Source organism: Aedes aegypti, chromosome 1 (genome assembly GCF_002204515.2).
Source record: "Aedes aegypti strain LVP_AGWG chromosome 1, AaegL5.0 Primary Assembly, whole genome shotgun sequence".
In the NCBI taxonomy this organism is placed as follows: Eukaryota; Metazoa; Arthropoda; class Insecta; order Diptera; family Culicidae; genus Aedes; species Aedes aegypti.
This window is the reverse complement of record NC_035107.1, coordinates 299,505,725-299,524,946: the sequence shown is the minus strand read 5'-3', so window position 1 is coordinate 299,524,946 and position 19,222 is coordinate 299,505,725. Positions and strand designations below refer to the sequence as shown.

The window sequence follows — 19,222 nt, the reverse complement described above, 5'->3', positions numbered from 1 at the left end:
AGATTTAACGCAAACCTGTATAGGGTGTGTCTACATCCAAAACTAAAACGCATACTAATATTGTAAAATATCGTTACACATACAGGAACAGGGCTTATACAGAAAATGTATAAAGTGAAATAAAAAAAATATATGATAGTCTGATATTTCCTGTATGAGAAACCATATTATATAATTCTATTGAAATCTTGCAGCCGCTGGTAGGGTGCGTTTTCTAAAACCTCACATCATTAACGTATCCTTAGTTTCATACACATACTTAAAACTAAATACATACCATAAACGGGGTAACTTTGATAGTTTTTTGAGTGAAAATTTGAATATTTTATGTTTTATTTGTAAAATAAGCACTGGTATGTTAGTTATCTATTGCACATGAAAGATTGCATAACGGTTCGATCTGTATGATTCTATAGTTTTTCATATAATCGAAAGTCAGTTTTTGGTAATGGGGTAACATTGATACTGAGTAGATAAGCACATGAAAATCCACAACAAACTATTGTTTGACATCATCACAGTTTAAATTGGATTGGACAATATTAATAGAAAACCGGAAATGAATAAAGGATGGGAGTTTCCGCTTACTCTAGGAGTGCAATTTTAGCAGATCTAATATTATTGATCAATAACGACGCCGGCCAAGTCCTTACAGTCAGTTGGGATGGGGAAGGAAAGTTAGGGTGTAATGATTGTTGCTTCTAGAGACCGAGAATACCTCTGCATCTCCACAATCACCACGGGAAGGGTGTTTATTAGTGGAGTAGGAAAAAATCTGGGAGTCACCTTTGGTCGGTGATGCGATCCATGGATAAGGAGGAAAAATACGGTTTATACTTAAAGCTAGTTTTTAGTTTTGTCTCAAAAAGTTTTTGGTAGAAGATTTGAAATATACGTCAACATCTGTAGTGTCGAACCAATCAAAGAAGTTTTTATTAATGGCGAAAAGAGAAAAATATATGCGTATATTTTAAATTATATGAAACATACATAGTTTGTTTGAAAATTAAAATTTCATAAAAGTATTTCTGAACATTTATGCCTCAAGAAGAAAAGTCTTTGCTAGAAGTTTTAAAATAAACGTCGACATTCATAATGTCGAACAATTCAAAAAATATTTTAAGTAATGTCAAATTGAATGTTTATTAGAATTGTATAAAACAGGCATAATGTCGACACTTGTAGTGACGAACCATACAAAGTTTGATTGAATATTACAAAAAAGTAACGTTTACATGAAAAAATGTGTTATCATAAGCATGTAACGAGCTCACCAGTTGGTAATTCATCCTCGACTGAACACAAATATCTTTTCGCACTCACACAGCGCGAACAGCAAAATTTCTCGGCGCCTCGAAAATGAACCGTCTTGCTTGGGCTTTCCAAAACACGCGAACCGAAAACCAAACTCCCGGCGTCCCGAAAACGAAGCGTCTTGTTTGGGCTTTCCAAAACACTGCCCATCAAAACCCGCAAATCCCATTATAAGTTGATAATAAAGGGTATAAACTTATATCTCTGAATAGATATCTATCGATAATCATGTTTCGACATTGAATTCATCATAAATCAATCGTTTTTGAAACATGAATGAGTATACATGGAATGAATCCCGTAAAGTACATGAGGCGTTGCATACCTTTAGGCTTTGAACGTCATATGGGAATTTGTGACTTTGATTACAAAAATGATTCCAAATTGTAAAACTGTTTTTCGCTATAAGGTTTGATACCGGATTTATGTTCTACTATAGCTAGGTCATCAAGCATACGTACCGAACTCATTATAATTTCATGAAATAGTTATAGTAAAACAGATCTCGCGTTTAGTAGCATACAGGCGTATCTGCAGTGATCGATTTCTCTTCGTCGATTTTCTCTTTGGAGTAATTCAATCAAATTTCAGAACAATTTACGATGCAGCATGACGAAGAACGATGAGTAGCTTCCAAAGAAACAAAAATAGCAGCCAAAAATAGTTGTTCGGCCAAGTTATTAACTAAGGAGAAAGTCGATGAAGAGAAATCGATCAATGCAGTTACGCCCTTATGATAATGAACGCGAGAGATTGTTTGTGAGCGTTTGGAAAGTGCTGAAATCTCATCATTTTTTCAATATTTGAACATAAAGCCTCAAATACTCTCGATTGGCACGAAAACAGCTCCGAGGTGAAGTGTCACACTGATACTCCTTACTTTCGCATTATTATTTTTATTTTTTTTATATATTTTTGTTATTTTGTTTAGTACGTTGTGGACCCCGCACTATCAAAGTTACCCGCATTATCAAAGATACCTCGTTCTACGATATTAAAATTTATGTGTCCATGTTGGTTATGAAATTGCTGTGTCTATTTCTACAAAATGTGCCCTCCATAAGTCGTGAGTAAAAGTGCGGGATTACGTCGGATCGATTCGTTATCTTCGCCACATTTATTATTCATCTTATGACAAATAATTGGAGTGATGAGTAGATTAGTGACCGCACAAAACTTGTATCACGATGAGCTTGAGACCACATTAAGGCTATATAAGTCATTTACTGTTTATCATGTTATAGTGAACCCTCTTTCAAGACTTTTGCGCGTATAAGCACATGAGTACAGCCTTTACTGCCATGTGTATCCATTTCTGGGAATTCCTATTCTGATTAGAAAACTATGCCGCATACGTAAAATATTACTGATTTGATTCATAAAGAAGAATACAAAGCATCCGTATGAGCTTTTCTGAAGTGAAAAATGAAATTTCCATTATATAAAATACGGCATACCACCATGGGCTGATCATATTGTGTGAGTGTATGTAGGAAGTGATGTTTAATTTGAAACATCTAAGAATTCATTCGTATTAAAGATATGTCAAATTGGTCTTTATGCCGTTAAAAGTCATCATATTAGTGTAAATCCCATATTCTCCTATGAACCCATGTATGGGGAAGGGCCAGAAATACAAAAATCGACTTTATTCAAATTTTTGCCGATGAAAGATTTTTTAATATGCCGCAAGCTTATTTTGACTACTAAGGCTAACTTTAAGTGAAAAAAGATTGGAGGTTCATGCAAGTTCGATAATATGTGTGTTCCAGCACACCGTGCGCAGTCCCCGCCGATTCGATGGAGGATCCAAGTGTGCGATGCCAACCGGCACTGATGATGCCCTTATTCCACATTCAATCGCGAATGAATCCGGACACTGGACTCCACATCGTGCACACAAACACACACACAAGACCTCGGGAAAGCGAGTTTCCAGTGACCGCGAATTTGACCGCTTATTCTGCGTCCAGGTGAGAAAGCATATCCCTGCATGGTCGTCGCTCATTGTCGAATATGAAACCGTTTCAGGGTCGTTGAGTTTGGCTGGCTTTCCGAACAGGAACAAATAACTCACACCTATCTATACATAATTTGGTTTTGTGATTTTATACCATAATTTGGTATTATTCAGTAATCCAGGTATTGGCAATTCCATAATTCGGTATTATTAGGGTGTTTAAATATTGTTTAAAACAATCAATAGTAACTTGATTCAACAATTTGAGTATTGGTTGTCGTAGGATATTTTGTTTGAGATATTATTTGTGGTGCTCCCTTATGCAGGGATCTTGACTACTCTAGGGATGTAGTAAGTATTCCCAATCATCTGGTACTGAATACCTTAATTTGATATCCTGTAGCAATTTTCTCCTGCTCAGGTCACGCCGTTTCCATGGGCGAAAGCACGTGCAACCGAGGCCTACTATGAGAGACTGTAATTGCCACCACCGGCTTCCGAAACGATTTTTTTTCTTTCGGTTTTGGCGGTCGGGACCATACAATAATAGTCGAGATGATTTATGAACTCACGAAACGGAACACGGATGGCAGTTTAGTGGAGTGTGGGCTTCCTTTATTGTTTTGAAATGGGATTTCCCTTTCCTGGGCGTAGAAAAACGGATCGATCAAAAACACAATAAGGCGGCCGGGGAAAAAAATGTCCTTCCCACGGATGGGAATGCTCGGAAGGATCTCAGAAATGTCTCATCCAAATTCTTTATCGTCTAGACTAGACATACACACTTAAACGGTTTCGCCGAGAACCCAACAGCTGATATCTCGGTAATAATTTGACGATTCTCGGTAAAAATTTTACCGAGATCTCGGTAAACGTTTACCGAATCTCGGTAACGTTCGCCGAGATCTCGGCAAAAAATTCGGATTGCCGAAATCTCGGTAAAATAAGTACCGAGATTCGGCGTTGAAATTTACCGAGCTCTCAGCTGTTGGGTTCTCGGCGAAAAATTTTACTGAGGTCGGTGAAATAATTTAAGTGTGTATCAATTTCAAGGATGGCCGTCCGGGAAGGTTGATTTTATCCCATACAATGGCCATTTTATGCCAGGAATGTAAAATTTAAATCTCGAAATAAGCTTTTTATATCTCATCAATGTGGATTGTGCTGGAAGCTGAGTTTTGGATCATTAATTTTTGATGACATAAAACAGCGAGTATATTTGGATTTGATGAGCAGCTGGCATATCATGGAATCATGAAGGATATTGTGCTCATTGAATACTAAGCTGAGAATCAGGCTCTGTGCCAGTGAGGACGTAATTCCAAGAAAAAAAAAGAAGTAGTTTAGCTCGAGAAATTGACTGTTGAGCACATATATTTTGGACATTTCTAGCTGGTAATTACGATCTTGAGAACACCGTGTGTAATGTGACAGTACATGGCCAAACTACACGATTAAGGGGGATAGCGACGACGACGACGGCAAGCCAGTGCTACATATTCGTACCTACGTGATGCTGTGTTTTCATAACCACCAGCACACATACACCCGGAATGGTCACGTTTCGGCGCCAACGAATATATTTGCCAGCCAGCCAGGCCGAGAAGCAGGCAGACCCGGAGGCAAAATGCATAATTTATCGTTCCCCGTAGTGTAATACGATAATAATTAAATTTATCTGGATGTTCTTTTGATTGCGAAAATATGGCGCTAAAAGGGACAATAGGCGAAGAGAGATAGTGAGAATGAGGGGGGCGGGGAGAAGAAAACCAATATGCCAGCGCTCACTTGGATCGGTTGATGAGTGCTGATAACGATGCGTTGTTCTCTCTCGGTTTGGAGCATAATTTACGAAGGAGCATTGCAGGGCCGTTTCGGTGATTATCGACACCATAAGGCTCCGTTCACAAATTACGTGACACTTATTTACTTACTTATTTGGCTTTACAACAATTATCTTGATAAAGCCTCGCCAACAATATTACGCCAATTCACTCGGTTTAGGCCGCTTCTCTTCTTCTCAACAGACTAGTACCGTATACGGAGAGTGCGGACGGCCTGTCCAACAACCAGTTTGGATTCAGAAAAGGTAAATCTACTCTGGACGCCATCCAGTCGGTCGTTCAAACAGCTGAGGTGGCAATCGAGCATAAAAGGAGCGGCATCCGTTACTGCGCGGTTGTCACTCTGGATGTGAAGAATGCGTTCAACAGCGCAAGCTGGGAAGCAATAGCACACGCGCTTCACCGCCTCAAGGTACCGGTGCAGTTGTGTAAGCTTCTAGAAAGCTATTTTGATGGTAGAATTCTACTGTATGACACAGAGGAGGGGCAGAATAGCGTTCGAATAACCGCGGGAGTACCTCAAGGTTCAATCCTGGGCCCGCTGTTATGGAATGCGATGTACGATGACGTACTGAGGCTGCCCCTTCCGACGGGTGTTAAGATTGTTGGCTTCGCCGACGATATCACCCTAGTGGTCTATGGTGAATCGATGGAGGAAGTAGAGTTGACAGCAGCGCACTCTATTTCCCTGGTTGAGGAATGGATGAAGTCTAGGAAACTAGGACTGGCCCGTCACAAGACTGAGGTGGTGGTGGTCAACAACCGCAAGTCCGAGCAACGGGCGCTTATCTCGGTAGGTGATTGCACCATAGAGTCCAAGCGATCCCTTAGGCATCTTGGGGTAATGATCGATGACAAGCTGAGCTTCGCTAGCCACGTTGAATATGCCTGTAAAAGGGCATCTACGGCTATAGCGGCGCTTTCGAGGATGATGTCTAACAGCTCTGCTGTAATTGCCAGCAAACGCAAGCTGCTGGCAAGCGTGGCGCTATCCATACTAAGGTATGGAGGACCAATCTGGTCAAAAGCGCTTAGAACGAACAGAAACCTAAAGCGGTTGGAAAGCACGTACAGGATAATGTGCTTAAGAGTAGCAAGTGCATACCGGACGGTATCTAAAGAGGCCGTGTGCATCATAGCCGGGATGACGCCCATCGGGCTCATCATCAAGGAAGATGTTCAATGCTTCAACCAAAGGGGTACCAGAGGAGTCCGCGACACGTGTAAAGAGGAAACGCTCAGAAGCTGGCAGCAGGAATGGGATAACTCCACTAAGGGTAGATGGACCCATCGACTTATACCAAATGTGTCAGATTGGTATGGTAGAAGCCATGGGGAAGTGAACTTCCACCTGACGCAGTTTCTGTCAGGACATGGTTGCTATAGACAGTACCTGCATAGGTTCGGGCACTCAGAATCTCCTGCGTGCCCCAATTGTGCTGGTGTAGAGGAAACAGCGGAGCATGTCGTGTTCGATTGCCCCCGTTTCATTGTTGTGAGAGGTCGCATGCTCACTACATGCGGAGGGGACACGTCCCCCGACAATATTATAGAGAGAATGTGTGCGGATGCCGAGTGCTGGAATGCAGTAACTACGGCTGTCACTCACATTATGTTAGAATTGCAGCGTCTATGGCGCGCCGACCAAGAGTTGGCTGCAGAGGATTAGCCCTGCCGAGGCTGGTCCCTTGTAACATTGTTTAAGTCGGCTAGGAGAAGCAGTTTGCCTAGGCTACTTCTGCTACACGTGTTGTGCTATATGCACTGGTCCCTTCCCGAAGAAATACCGTAAGGTGGTTCCGGGGAGATGAGGGTCTGAGTCCAAGGGTCATGTCGATGCACTGTTCACCACTTGAGCAATTCTAAATGAATTGCTCATGCACAGTGCATAGGCTGGTTTTAGCGGGTCGTCGTTGGTGCGTCATCCCCGCATTCCCTGAGTTATCTTCTCAGGGGATCTGTTTGCAGATTTCCCCCTTGTAAAAAACAAAAAAAAAAAAAAAAAAAAAAAAGGCCGCTTCTCTCCATCTTCGACTGTGACCCATGCTCTCCAGGTCCTGGTGCACCTGGTCAATCCACCTAGCTCGCTGCGCCCCACGCCTTCTTGTTCCGACCAGATTCGTAGCGAACACCATCTTTACAGGGTTGTTGACGGCAGTCTTGCAACATGCCCTGCCCAGCGTATCCTTCCAGCTTTAGCCACCTTCACGATACTGGGTTCGCCGTAGAGTTGAGCGAGCTCGTGGTTCATCCTTCGCCGCCACACGCCGTTCTCCTGCACGCCGCCGAAGATCGTATTTAGCACTCGGCGTTCGAAAACCCCAAGAGCTTGCAAGTCCTCCTCGAGCATAGTCCACGCCTCATGCCCATAGAGGACTACCGGTCTTATGTGCGTTTTGTACATCGTGCATTTGGTGCGGGGGTGAATCTTTCTTGACCGCAGTTTCTTCTGGAGCCCATAGTAGGCACGACTTCCGCTGATGATGCGCCTTCGTATTTCCCGACTAACATTGTTGTCAGCCGTCAACAAGGATCCGGGGTAGACGAACTCGTCCACCACCTCGAAGGTATCCCCGTCTATCGTAACACTGCTTCCTAGGCGGGCCCTGTCGCGCTCAGTCCCTCCAACCAGCATGTACTTTGTTTTCGACGCATTCATCATTAGCCTTGTTGCTTCGCGTTTTAGGCGGGTGAACAAATCTGCCACCGTTTCAAATTTTCTCCCAATAATATCCATGTCGTTCGCGAAGCAAACAAATTGTCCGGATCTCGTGAAAATCGTGCCTCGGTTGTTAAGTCCGGCTCTCCGCTTAACACCTTCAAGCGCAATATTGAACAACAGGCACGAAAGTCCGTCGCCCTGTCGTAGTCCCCGTCGAGACTCGAACGAACTGGAGTGTTCGCCCGAGATCTTCACGCAGTTTTGCACACCGTCCATCGTTGCTCGGATCAATCTTGTGAGCTTCCCGGGAAAGCTGTTCTCGTCCATGATTTTCCATAGCTCTACGCGGTCGATACTATCGTATGCCGCCTTGAAATCGATGAACAAATGGTGCGTAGGGACCTGGTACTCACGGCATTTCTGGTCCGTTGTCGACCGGCCGTCGATGAAACCTGCTTGATAACTTCCCACGAACTCGTTTGCTATAGGTGATAGACGACGGAAGAGAATCTGGGATAGCACTTTGTAGGCGGCGTTTAGGATGGTGATTGCACGATAATTTTCACACTCCAGTTTGTCACCCTTTTTGTAGATAGGGCATATAACGCCTTGCTTCCACTCCTCCGATAGCTGTTCCGTTTCCCAGATTCTGACTATCAGCCGATGTAGACAAGCGGCCAACCTGACCGGGCCCATCTGTATGAGTTCGGCTCCGATACCATCCTTGCCAGCGGCCATGTCGTTCTTGAGCTGTTGAATGGCATCCATAACTTCCCCCATCGTGAGAGCTGGTTTCCGCTGTCCGCTGTGCTGACGTAGCCATCGCCTTCGCTGTCCTGACCTTCTGTGCCTGTGTTCTCCGTGCCATTCAGGTGTTCATCGTAGTGCTGCTTCCACCTTTCGATCACCTCGCGTCCGTATGTCAAGATGCTCCCATCCTTATCCCGGCACATCTCAGCTCGCGGCACCAAGCCTTTGCGGGATGTGTTGAGCTTCTCATAGAACTTCCGCGTTTCTTGAGAACGGTACAGAAACTCCATCTATTGGCATTCCACCTTTTCCAGGCGGCGCTTTTTGTCCCGGAATAGGCGGGTTTGCTGTTTCCGCTTCAGTCTGTATCGTTCCACGTTTTGCCGCGTACCATGCTGCAGCATTGCAGCCCGCGCTGCATTCTTCTCCTCTATAACCTCCTGGCACTCCTCGTCGAACCAAACGTTTCTTGAGCTCCGTTCCACATATCCAACAACACTTTAGGCAGCGTCGTAATGGCTGCTTTGACTGTCCTCCAGCAGTCCTCAAGAGGGGCCTTATCGAGCTCGCCCTCATCCGGCAACGCTGCCTCAAGATGCTGCGCGTATGCATTGGCGACATCCGGTTGTTTCAGCCGCTCGAGATTGTACCGGGGCGGGCGTCGGTACCGTACATCATTGATGACGGATAGTTTTGGGCGCAGTTTCACCATCACCAGGTAGTGGTTGGAGTCAATGTTAGCGCCACGATAGGTTCTGACGTCAGCGAATGTACACTTCCCATCATATGTATAGGATCGCGTATTGCAACACTCATACTGAATATTGCGCAAACCTCTTAAAGATTGACATCACTTAAAACGAATATTATTCGGGATTGCTAACAAAAATTTCAACTTGTTTTTCGGGTATTGCTATGAACATGCGACCTTTAGTCACAGGTATTTTTGATTTTAGTTTACAATACTTTTTTTACTTGGTTTTTGGTGATGATAAACTTAAAAGTGCTGCAATACTCAGTATTGCATCGATTCAAAGCTGTTGTTGGGAAGTGAATAATATATAGGTTTACATTAAGCTTTGTGAGAAAATCCCAGAAATGCGCTTAATATTTAGGTTATTTGTTAAAATAGTTTAATGAACAAGAGACGGAATATTCCAATGATACGGAGAAATTTTCGAAAAAGCGACAAACGTAGATATTGTCGGGCGTGATGATAAAAGTCGCAGCGGTAGAAATGTTTGCATCACTAAGCGTTTCACGAGTGTAAACCAAAGCAAAACAAACATGACAGGCTCACGAACGGGCTTGGTGTGAGTAAGTTCGCACCTGACTGCTCGGGCGAACATACCAAAAGAAATAGCAAAAATCTCGTGAACTTTCACTCACGAGTAATCGGACAAGGTGTGATTTATTATGGTTTTAACAGACAAATTAATTGTACATTCATCAAATCGACAGTAAACTACCAGTTTGTGGCCAGAGTCCCTTGAAAACCAAGAATCTTGGAGGAGAAATACCTTTTTTCCCAAAAGAGCAACTGATTGATTCTGAACACGTTCACGAATCACTTTATTTTCGTTTACTCACGAGCACGACAGATGCGAGTAAATCAGTATTCTGAAGCTCGCGAGCATTTTCTTTTTGTTTTTGTTCTGGTTCAGCAGACATGTTTATTGCTTTTCATCAAGTCGAACAGATTTCCGGAACACAGACTAAGAGATTTTCAAAACTGACGAATACATTGCAAGGGAAAAAACGAAGAGTTGTAGAAAAAGAGTGTGAGAAAATTAAAAAAAAATATATCGAAAGGATGGCGTAGCGATTGCCGATAAAAAGTTGAAGATGTGGTAGAAAAAACAGATGAATTAGTTTTGCTGGAAAGTATGAGTAACGAATATAGTTTATGAAGACAGACGAATACATTTTCAAGAAATAGACAAATATTCTAAAGATAGACAGAGAGATTTGCATAAGGCCTTTTTTGCAGAAGAAGCGAAAAGATATTCGGAGAGAGATAAATAGACTAAAAGTGAAAAAGAGATGAAGAGATTTTCTTTCCAGATTTGTGAAATATATATTAAATATTTATAAAACTTTTCAAATACCTATGGGAAAGCATCCTCCAGATTAAGAGAAAAGCTTTCTGTGGATCATGGAAAGTATCCTAAATAACGGCTTTCCTAATAAAGGAATATTGGGTCATCTTCTCAGTGCAAATATGTAAAGCTTGCAAAGAGTTGAAGAAAGGTTTTAGAAAGCTTAGAAATACTTTCCAAAGCCACAGAGCAAATACATTTCTATCGTCGATAACACATTGGATGTGCAAGTCTTACGCAGTTGTAAACAATCTTGTGTCTTTCTACACAATTTTGACATGATCAATGCGTATATCTACCAAAAGTTAAAATTGCGTTAAGCCTCAAGAATCCATCAGCCAATCATCATAAAATAAAATTCAAATTTGAAGAAATTCTAATGAATATCAATCATCGCATCATAGCGAAGGCCTTACAATGATAGATTTTCATGAACATTGCTTCAATTTTGAGCAACAAAAATTTTGACGGTTTTGACAAAAATTTAAAAAGATGATAGTTATTTTTCTTTTGGGAGACAAAAAATTGTCTTCAACTGCGTAAAACTTATACACTCCAATCTCTTCTAACGATCACTTTTTACGACAGAAATTCAGATAAAGGACCGTTTTTATAAATGATTTATATCTCAAAATTATTCAAAACAAAGGATCATAATGTTCAGCAAAATCGTTTAGTATATTGAGGGCTAACATGGAGTGGTCATTGAAATCCGGAATCCTGCCACCAGGCGGCGCTAGTGAGCATCGAAATTTTGTTTTTATGGTATATATCTCAGGGTCTTGACCACTTAGAAAGATGGCGTCTTTGGCCAATTTATTCAGTAGCTCAAGGGCTATCATTATTATAGTCAAGAGATTAGAGATTTTCCCACCAGGCGGCGTGGGAATTTAATTCGAAACTTGTAACCTTCCAAGTTATTGGGTCACCAGGATTCTCGGTAGCTTAGTTGGTAAAGCGCTCGTCCTGGGTCCTGGATCCTGGGTTCGAATAATAGCTGAGCACGTTGATTTTTTTCATAATTTCTCCCAAAATTTATCCGTCTTTACCACGCGTAATGAGTTAATTAATTTAATAACCACGCGGATTGGATTACCGAACATCTCAATACATATATGTAGCCATTCCATGAAAAACCGATCTAATGGGTCTCCGAATTCCGTGCAAATTTGCTATTTTGTTCCTTATCCGAAATAAGGATACACGTATTTTTGAATTTTTTGATTAGGGTGACCATTTCCGAAATAGGATGACCAGAAAAATCGCGATTTTGCAAAATTTTTATTTAAAAAAAAAAAATAAATTTTGAACCGTTTGACCGATTTTCAATCTTTTTGGACGAAATGAAGGCTAAAGATTTTGACTTTTCGGAAAAAAATATAAAATTTCACAAAAATTGTGTTTTTTACATGAAAAAACTCAATAGTTTCCGTTTTTTCGTGTTTTGAAGGCCTCGGGACCAAAGGAGCTATTGCTGCTCTCATTTTTTCTTGAAAGTTCAGAAAATTTTACGTAAACTGTCAAATTTTCAGCGATGTATGTTTTTTTTGTTTTTGATACATTTTTTTAAAAATAAAAAATCAGTCATTTTTCATCGGCACACACCTTAGATCTCAGCGCATTAGATTTGTAATGTTTAAAAAAAATCATAACTTTTGAACAGCTCAACCAATTTCCAATCTTTTTTTATGGAATGAAAGCTTAAGGTCTCAACTTTTCAGAAAAAATAGAAAAAAAGAAAACTTTGAAAAAAAATTCACATTAAAATATATGAAACTTTCTAAAAAAAAACTAGAAGTTTTTATAGTTTTTCACGTTTAAACATATTTTTATCAGATTTTTCAATTTTGTCTGAATAGTTGAAATTTTAAACTCTCATTCCATACAAAAAGATTGGAAATCCGTTAAGCTGTTCAAAAGTTATAATTTTCTTTAAACATTACAAATCTAATGCGCTGAGACCTACAGTGTGTGCCGATAAAAAATGACTGATTTTTTATTTTCAAAAAAATATATCTCAAAAACTAAAAAACATACATCGCTGAAAATTTGACAGTTTACGTAAAATTTTCTGAACTTTTAAGAAAAAATGAGAGCAGCAATAGCTCCTTTGGTCCCGAGGCCTTCAAACCACGAAAAAACGGAAACTATTGAGTTTTTCCTTTGGTCCCGAGGCCTTCAAAACACGAAAAAACGGAAACTATTGAGTTTTTTCATGTAAAACACGATTTTTGTGAATTTTTTTATTTTTCCCGAAAATTCAAAATCTTTAGCCTTCATTTCGTCCAAAAAGATTGAAAATCGGTCAAACGGTTCAAAAGTTATAATTTTTTTAAAAAATAAAAATTTGGCAAATTCGCGATTCTCTGGTCACCCTATTTCGGAAATGGTCACCCTAATGAAAAAATCCAAAAAAAAGTGTATCCTTATTTCGGATAAGGAACAAAATAGCAAATTTTCACGGAATTCGGAAACCCACTAGATAGGTTTTTCATGGAATGGCTGTATGAGTACACAGAAAAAAATCCGTTCTCGTATCCGTGAACAGCAGACGTTAACTCGTCAACAAGCAAAAATACACCGTGAACTAGATCATGTTTTTGCGTAAACATGATGGTAGTTCATGGTGTATTTTTGACAGTTCACGTTTTCCTGAACTCTTTTTTGAGCGTGTAATAGTGAGAATAAAGAGAGTGGAGTGATGAGCAAGAGAGAAAGCAAGGAGAAGAGAAGAAAAATCAGCACAAACAGTTGCACAGAATTGAGTACGATTCACACAAAAATGGACTCTTGTGGACCAACACGAAATTTGTTTTATTTTTACTCTTGTGCAGGGTCTTTTCCTTATTTTGCGCTTTATGACACACAAGGTTGCTCAATATGGTCATCTCCGTATGCTATAAAATGCTGAGGGAAAAGAAAGAGGAGAGAGGAGAGAGGAGAGCGGAGAGAGGAGAGAGGAGAGTGGAGAGGTCCATCTGCAAAAGGCCTTAACTAGAATTCACTAATGCAGCCCACAGACGCTCAGACGATTTGACCAGGTTGGTGGTCATGTTGCCGCTCTGTTTGACCGCGTGAGATACTGTGTGTGATTTTGACAGTTTGTGAAACCGATTTGACGGTTGGCGAATAGGTCGACCAAAATATTGGTGAATACGTGAAGCTCGATTGCGTCGTTTCTATTGGCCACCACTTTGTTTCATCCATCAGCTTGTCCGGCAGGGCGCTGAGATTATGTTTGTGGATTATAAAGCAATCCAGAACAATCAAGAAATGCTTCAATGTACCAAAACCCTTGAAATTTACTTATCGAGATTTTCCCGAAATTAATTTAGTGGTCAATGGTCAACATATTGTAGTCAATGGTCTCATATATTTCTAGGAATTTTATGAGTACCGTAATCCGGGGTAACATTGATCAGCGGGGTAACATTGATCGGGATGACTCATCTTGTTAAACGTTCAAATGAAGATTTATTGATGAAACATTTTCGAACCATGAATGGTGCCTCTCTTTCGTATATTCATAAGCTAATGATAATTTAGGTTTTTGCCAAAATTGCGTTTAGTTGACTTTTTGAAACAATGATTTCTATCATTTTCAATGACACTACCAAAAATTCATGTCTCACATGACTTCTGCAGACGATGTGATCAAGGAAAATGCGTGCGTTACTAAAAATGGCATCGCCGAAAACGATTCTGTTGTCAAATCTTTCATGAGTTTATTCAATTAGGCAACATTAACTAATTACTATTACGAATGTAGAATTTCCTGAGGAAATTGCCTACTTATAGGCGTATTCCGCGGTTCAAGGTGTTTTTAATTTTGAAATAACTCAAAATGTAAATTACTTGTAAGAGTTTGGTCTTCATATTCGGCTTCAGGGGCCCTGATTTTAGTAAGTAACGACATTTCCAATATTAGCGAATGTTGTTTACTATGGTGATCAATGTTACCCCATATCAGCTGAATCAAAAAATCACTTAAAACATTTATTTAAACATGTTTAAATCTTTCGAAAAACAAAATAAAGTACATAGTTAGGAGCGGTGGGTGCCAGTACTTGTTTTAAAAATATGAAACTTGTAACATTTGTATTGTGAAATGAAAAATTTAAGAAAAACTAAAAAAAATGATCAATGTTACCCCGGATTACGGTATTTTTTTCATGAGTTCCTCGAGAAATTTCTTCAGGTATACCTCCAGTAACTCCTTCAAAATTTTTCAGGGCTGGTAGCGTCACTATTCAGTATTTGCAACAAAAAGTCATTTAAGTCACAATTTTAATTGCTTATATTTATGTTTTTCATCCCTCCAAAATATAACCTATAAATTACTCCAGGAATTCGTCCAAGCAGTTTTTCAAAAACACTTCCTAGTAATTTCCTTGTGAAACCTTATACAAATTGAAATCCCGATTCTATCAGGAATATCTCTTGAAATTCTTCCAGATTTTTCTTCAAATATTTCTTAAAAAAAATCTTTCTGAAAATATTCTCTCGCGAACTCTTTCAGAATTTTCTACCAAAATTTTAGACATTCGTCTGGACAAACTTCCAGAAATTCCACGATAGATTTCCAAGAAATCTAAAATTTTTCAAAGTTTTAGTTCAGAAATTCCTATAGAAATTCTTTCATGGATCCCTATCTGAAATTTTTGAGGGATTACTTCAGGAAATCTTTGGGACATTCCTCCATAATTTTTTTCAGGGACGTATGCAGGGATTACTCTCTGAATTTCTCCAGTCATTTCGTGAGAATGTACTTATTCCTCCATCGATTCCTCAAAACGTGTATAACAATTTCTAAGGTTTCCTCCTAAGAGTTTTCAGAAATTCCAAAAGAAATTTATTTAGAAATAATTTTACGGATTCCTTCAAACGTGTCTTCAGGGGATCTTCCATAAATTTCTGAATGATTTCCTCCAGTGATTGCTTCGGATTTTTTTCACAGCAATTTCTACACGGATTTCTTTCAAAATTTCTCCAGAAAATCCTCCAGGGATGTTTTTAAAATGCCTCTTTTTTCTGGAAACTACTCTAGGGATTTCTTCCAAAAATGTTCCAGGGATTTCTCCCAAAAATGCTCAATGAATAGCTTAAGAATAGTTTTAAAAAATCATGTAGAGATTCTTTCAGAAATTACGCCTGGGTTTTATTTGGAAATTTATTCAATTATCCTTTCAGAATAACTTCCACAGTTCTCCTTAAACTTCCTGCGGAAGTTCATTCAGGCATTCCTCTAAGGCTACAGCGATTTCTCAATAAACCCCTTTAGAAATCGTCAATTACAACAACAATTCATCATACCTGGAGGCATTTCCTTTGAGAATTCCTTTAGAGTAAAGTGGGGCAAAAGTTCGAGTGGAGTAAGAGTTTCTTTTTGAGATTTCTAGCTCAATTCAAAACAAATCTTATAATGGCATAGTGGTTCGAAAGCTATTCAAGTAAGAGACTTTCACTTCAAATATCATAAAAATCGATTGAGATTTGGAAAAGTTATGGCGATTTGTTGTTTTTCGACGTGAATATTGTAATTTTTGGTCAAAATTTTGTTGCATGGAACCAATTGAAGATAAAATCTTTTCCAATATTTTATGTAAAGGCGTTTCTAGGCCTATCATAAGGTTGCTTTGAGGTGTATTAGTTTTTGCATAATTGCTTGAAAACAATTTATGGCCCAAAGTGGGGCAAAAGTTCGAATCAGCGGGGCAAAAGTTCGACCCATGTATAAAATCACAGAAAAAATTGCAAATTGCCTAAAATCCACATACTATCTTCAAATTTAGTTAAATTTGTCTGATCGTGTGAAAACTGTCACCAAAATTATACATTTCCACTTTGTTTTGCGAAAAACTGCTATTTTTGAGTATATTACAATTAACCGGGTTTTGGGCAATATTTTGATGAAAATTTAGTGTGTATTTTTCGGCAAACTTAAGTTTACGGCTGGTGTAAAGTATGCCTGTCATAAAAGGATCGAAATTTTGTGTTTTAGCCAGCGAACTTTTGCCCCACACTAGATTTGAACTCTTGCCCCACCGGTGGGGCAAAAGTTCGAATAAGACAATCAATTTTGAAACTGTTATTACTAAAAATGGGTAAATATTTTGACACAAGTTTGTTCAGCAAAATTATAGCTGTTGGGACCTTGAACAACCCAAATCAACAACTTCACCAGCTGGGCTCACGGATGGCAGTGAAGCTGTCATCTCGTCGACACCGTGACAGCACGCAACTATTGAGTTAGTTAAAAAGAAGCCAAGAAACCGCGAACATCTCATTTCCACCATTGTTATTTTATACCGTTAAATATATCCTTTTTAATGTGTTATTAGTTTACGTGTCGCGTTTAATCACTCTCATTCCGAACGGCCACCTCGGACTCGCGTGACCGTAACAATAGCCAATATGTTGAAGGTTCACTGTATGGTATTTGTTTTGTTTTAACTGCTATTGTTTTCCTGGAAACTTTGATTATACCACTAAGGTCGAAATTTTGCCCCACCTTACTCTAGAGATTTTTCCAGGAATTCCTCCTGGAATAGTTCTTGGGGCCTTTTCAGGGTTTCTTCTTGCGATTATTCTTGGGATTCCTACTTTCTTTGGAAATTCCACGTCAAGGCTTTCCTCTAGAAAATCATTTAAAATATTTTTCAGGAATATTTACAGGGATGGTATTCTTGAAGAAATTGCTTCAGAGATTCCTCCAGAAATATGTTAAGGGATTCCACATGGAAGTAATCCTCCAGGCAGCAATTTATCTGATATTTCTACAACAATTAAACGATGGATTATCACAGAAATTCTTCCGGATTTTTTTTAATGAAAATCGCCTGATGGAATCTTTGGAAGAATTCTGGAAGAAATACCTAGAGAAATTCTCAAAGGAATCGTTAAGTAAATTAATTTGAGTGATTTGAGAAAAAAAAAATCATAGTAATTCATGGAGGAATTTTTGAAAAATCGCTGGAGATTTTCTAAAAGAGTTCGTGGATGATTTATCGTAGGAATTTTGGAGGAAAATTGTGAAGAATTCCTGAAAAAAAAAAGAATATCTTGAGGAATGGATTGGAGAAGTTTTGTTGAAATCATTGGAAAATTTCCTGAAGGAATCTGGTAGGGATTTTCTTTGAGAATTTCTGAAGGAATCACTGGTAGAAGGTCACATGGTAGAATTTGTGGATGCATTTTTTGTGTCATATCTGTGAGAAATTCTAAAAGAATATCTGATGGTCACTCTTGGTGGAATTTCCAAAGGAATTCCTGGCGTAATTTCGGGAAGACTTTGTGAAAGAGTTTCTGGTTGAATTTTTTCGGCAAATTTCTCAAATAGGAAAATTTTTAGGAAGTTGTTTGGGAATTCTTGAAAGCATTTGTGAAGAAATCTCCTATGATTATTTCTGGTGATTTTTAAAGAATCCCGTGAAAATTTTGCAAGATCCCAGAAGGAATTTCTGCTGGAATCTCTGAAATAATTTCTGGAGGGATTCCGTATTTAAGGAGGAATTTATGGAGGATTTCTTTAAGAAATTTTTAGCAGTATTCCTGGTGGAGTCCCTTGAGGATTTTCTGAAATATTTCTTAGAAGAATTGTTGAAGAAATTTTGTACTTTGTTTAGTAGTTCCTAGTGGAATTTCTGTATGAATCGCTGAAGATTTGCTTGACAAATTCTCGGTGCAATTTTTGAAAAATTTTCTAAAAAGGAAGTACTTTAGTAATTTGTTTGAGATTTTTTTTGTAGAAATTTCCCGATAAATTTATTTTGTAAATATCGCGGTGAAATTCCTGAAGAAACCCCACAATGCAGTTTTGGAATTACCTGTAGAGGTTTTTTTTTATGAATCCATGGTGGAATTTGGAGAATTTTCGGTGGAATACTATGTGGAATTGCTGAAGAAATATCTGATGTTAACTTCTGGAGGAGTCCCTGAGACAGTTTCTAGAGGAATCCGTGTAGGATTTTCTGGAGTAATCCCTGGTGAAATTATTGGAAGAATTGCTGAAAGTATTTTTGAAGGATTTCCTTGATAAGTTTCTGTATAGGAATTCGTGGAGAATTTTATTTAAGAATTTCTGGGTACACGCCTGGGTAGAGAACTACTTGATTATTTTTTTGATTCACTTCGGCACTGAGGGGTTTTTATCAGCCAAATTGTTTAAAATCCTGCTCCCTACATGTTTCCAATGATCATATACCGGTGTTTGATGATGAGCCATAATAATCGCGTGTCAAATAGCTTAAGTTCTTTCAAAAGCCACTTTTTGATTGAATTCCGATGTTTCTCTGCCCAAATCTATACTATACGAGCAGAGATCACTCGAAATATGGTGAGTAATATTCGTGCAACAAAATCTGACAGTTCGTAAAGCGGTCGCATGAACATAAATTAGTTTGACTAACTTGGGGGCGGAGCCAATGTTGGTCAAACAGACTGAACGTGTGTGGGTTGCAGAATGCTTGGGAGAATTCGATGTATTTTTTTTAAGAGGATCGAGTAGATGTAAGATCCACGAAAGGTTTATCATGAATCCGTGCAATCCACTGTTATTCGCCAAAAGAGATCCTTACTTAAATTAGTATCTGTT

General features: G+C 39.2%; 1 protein-coding gene across 3 annotated transcripts in view; it reads left to right on the top strand.

The window, feature by feature from the left end:
• LOC5568377 (cubilin) overlaps positions 1–19,222 on the top strand; it is a 245,578-nt gene that overhangs the window by 13,659 nt on the left and 212,697 nt on the right. The gene's annotated exons all lie outside the window — the stretch shown is intronic.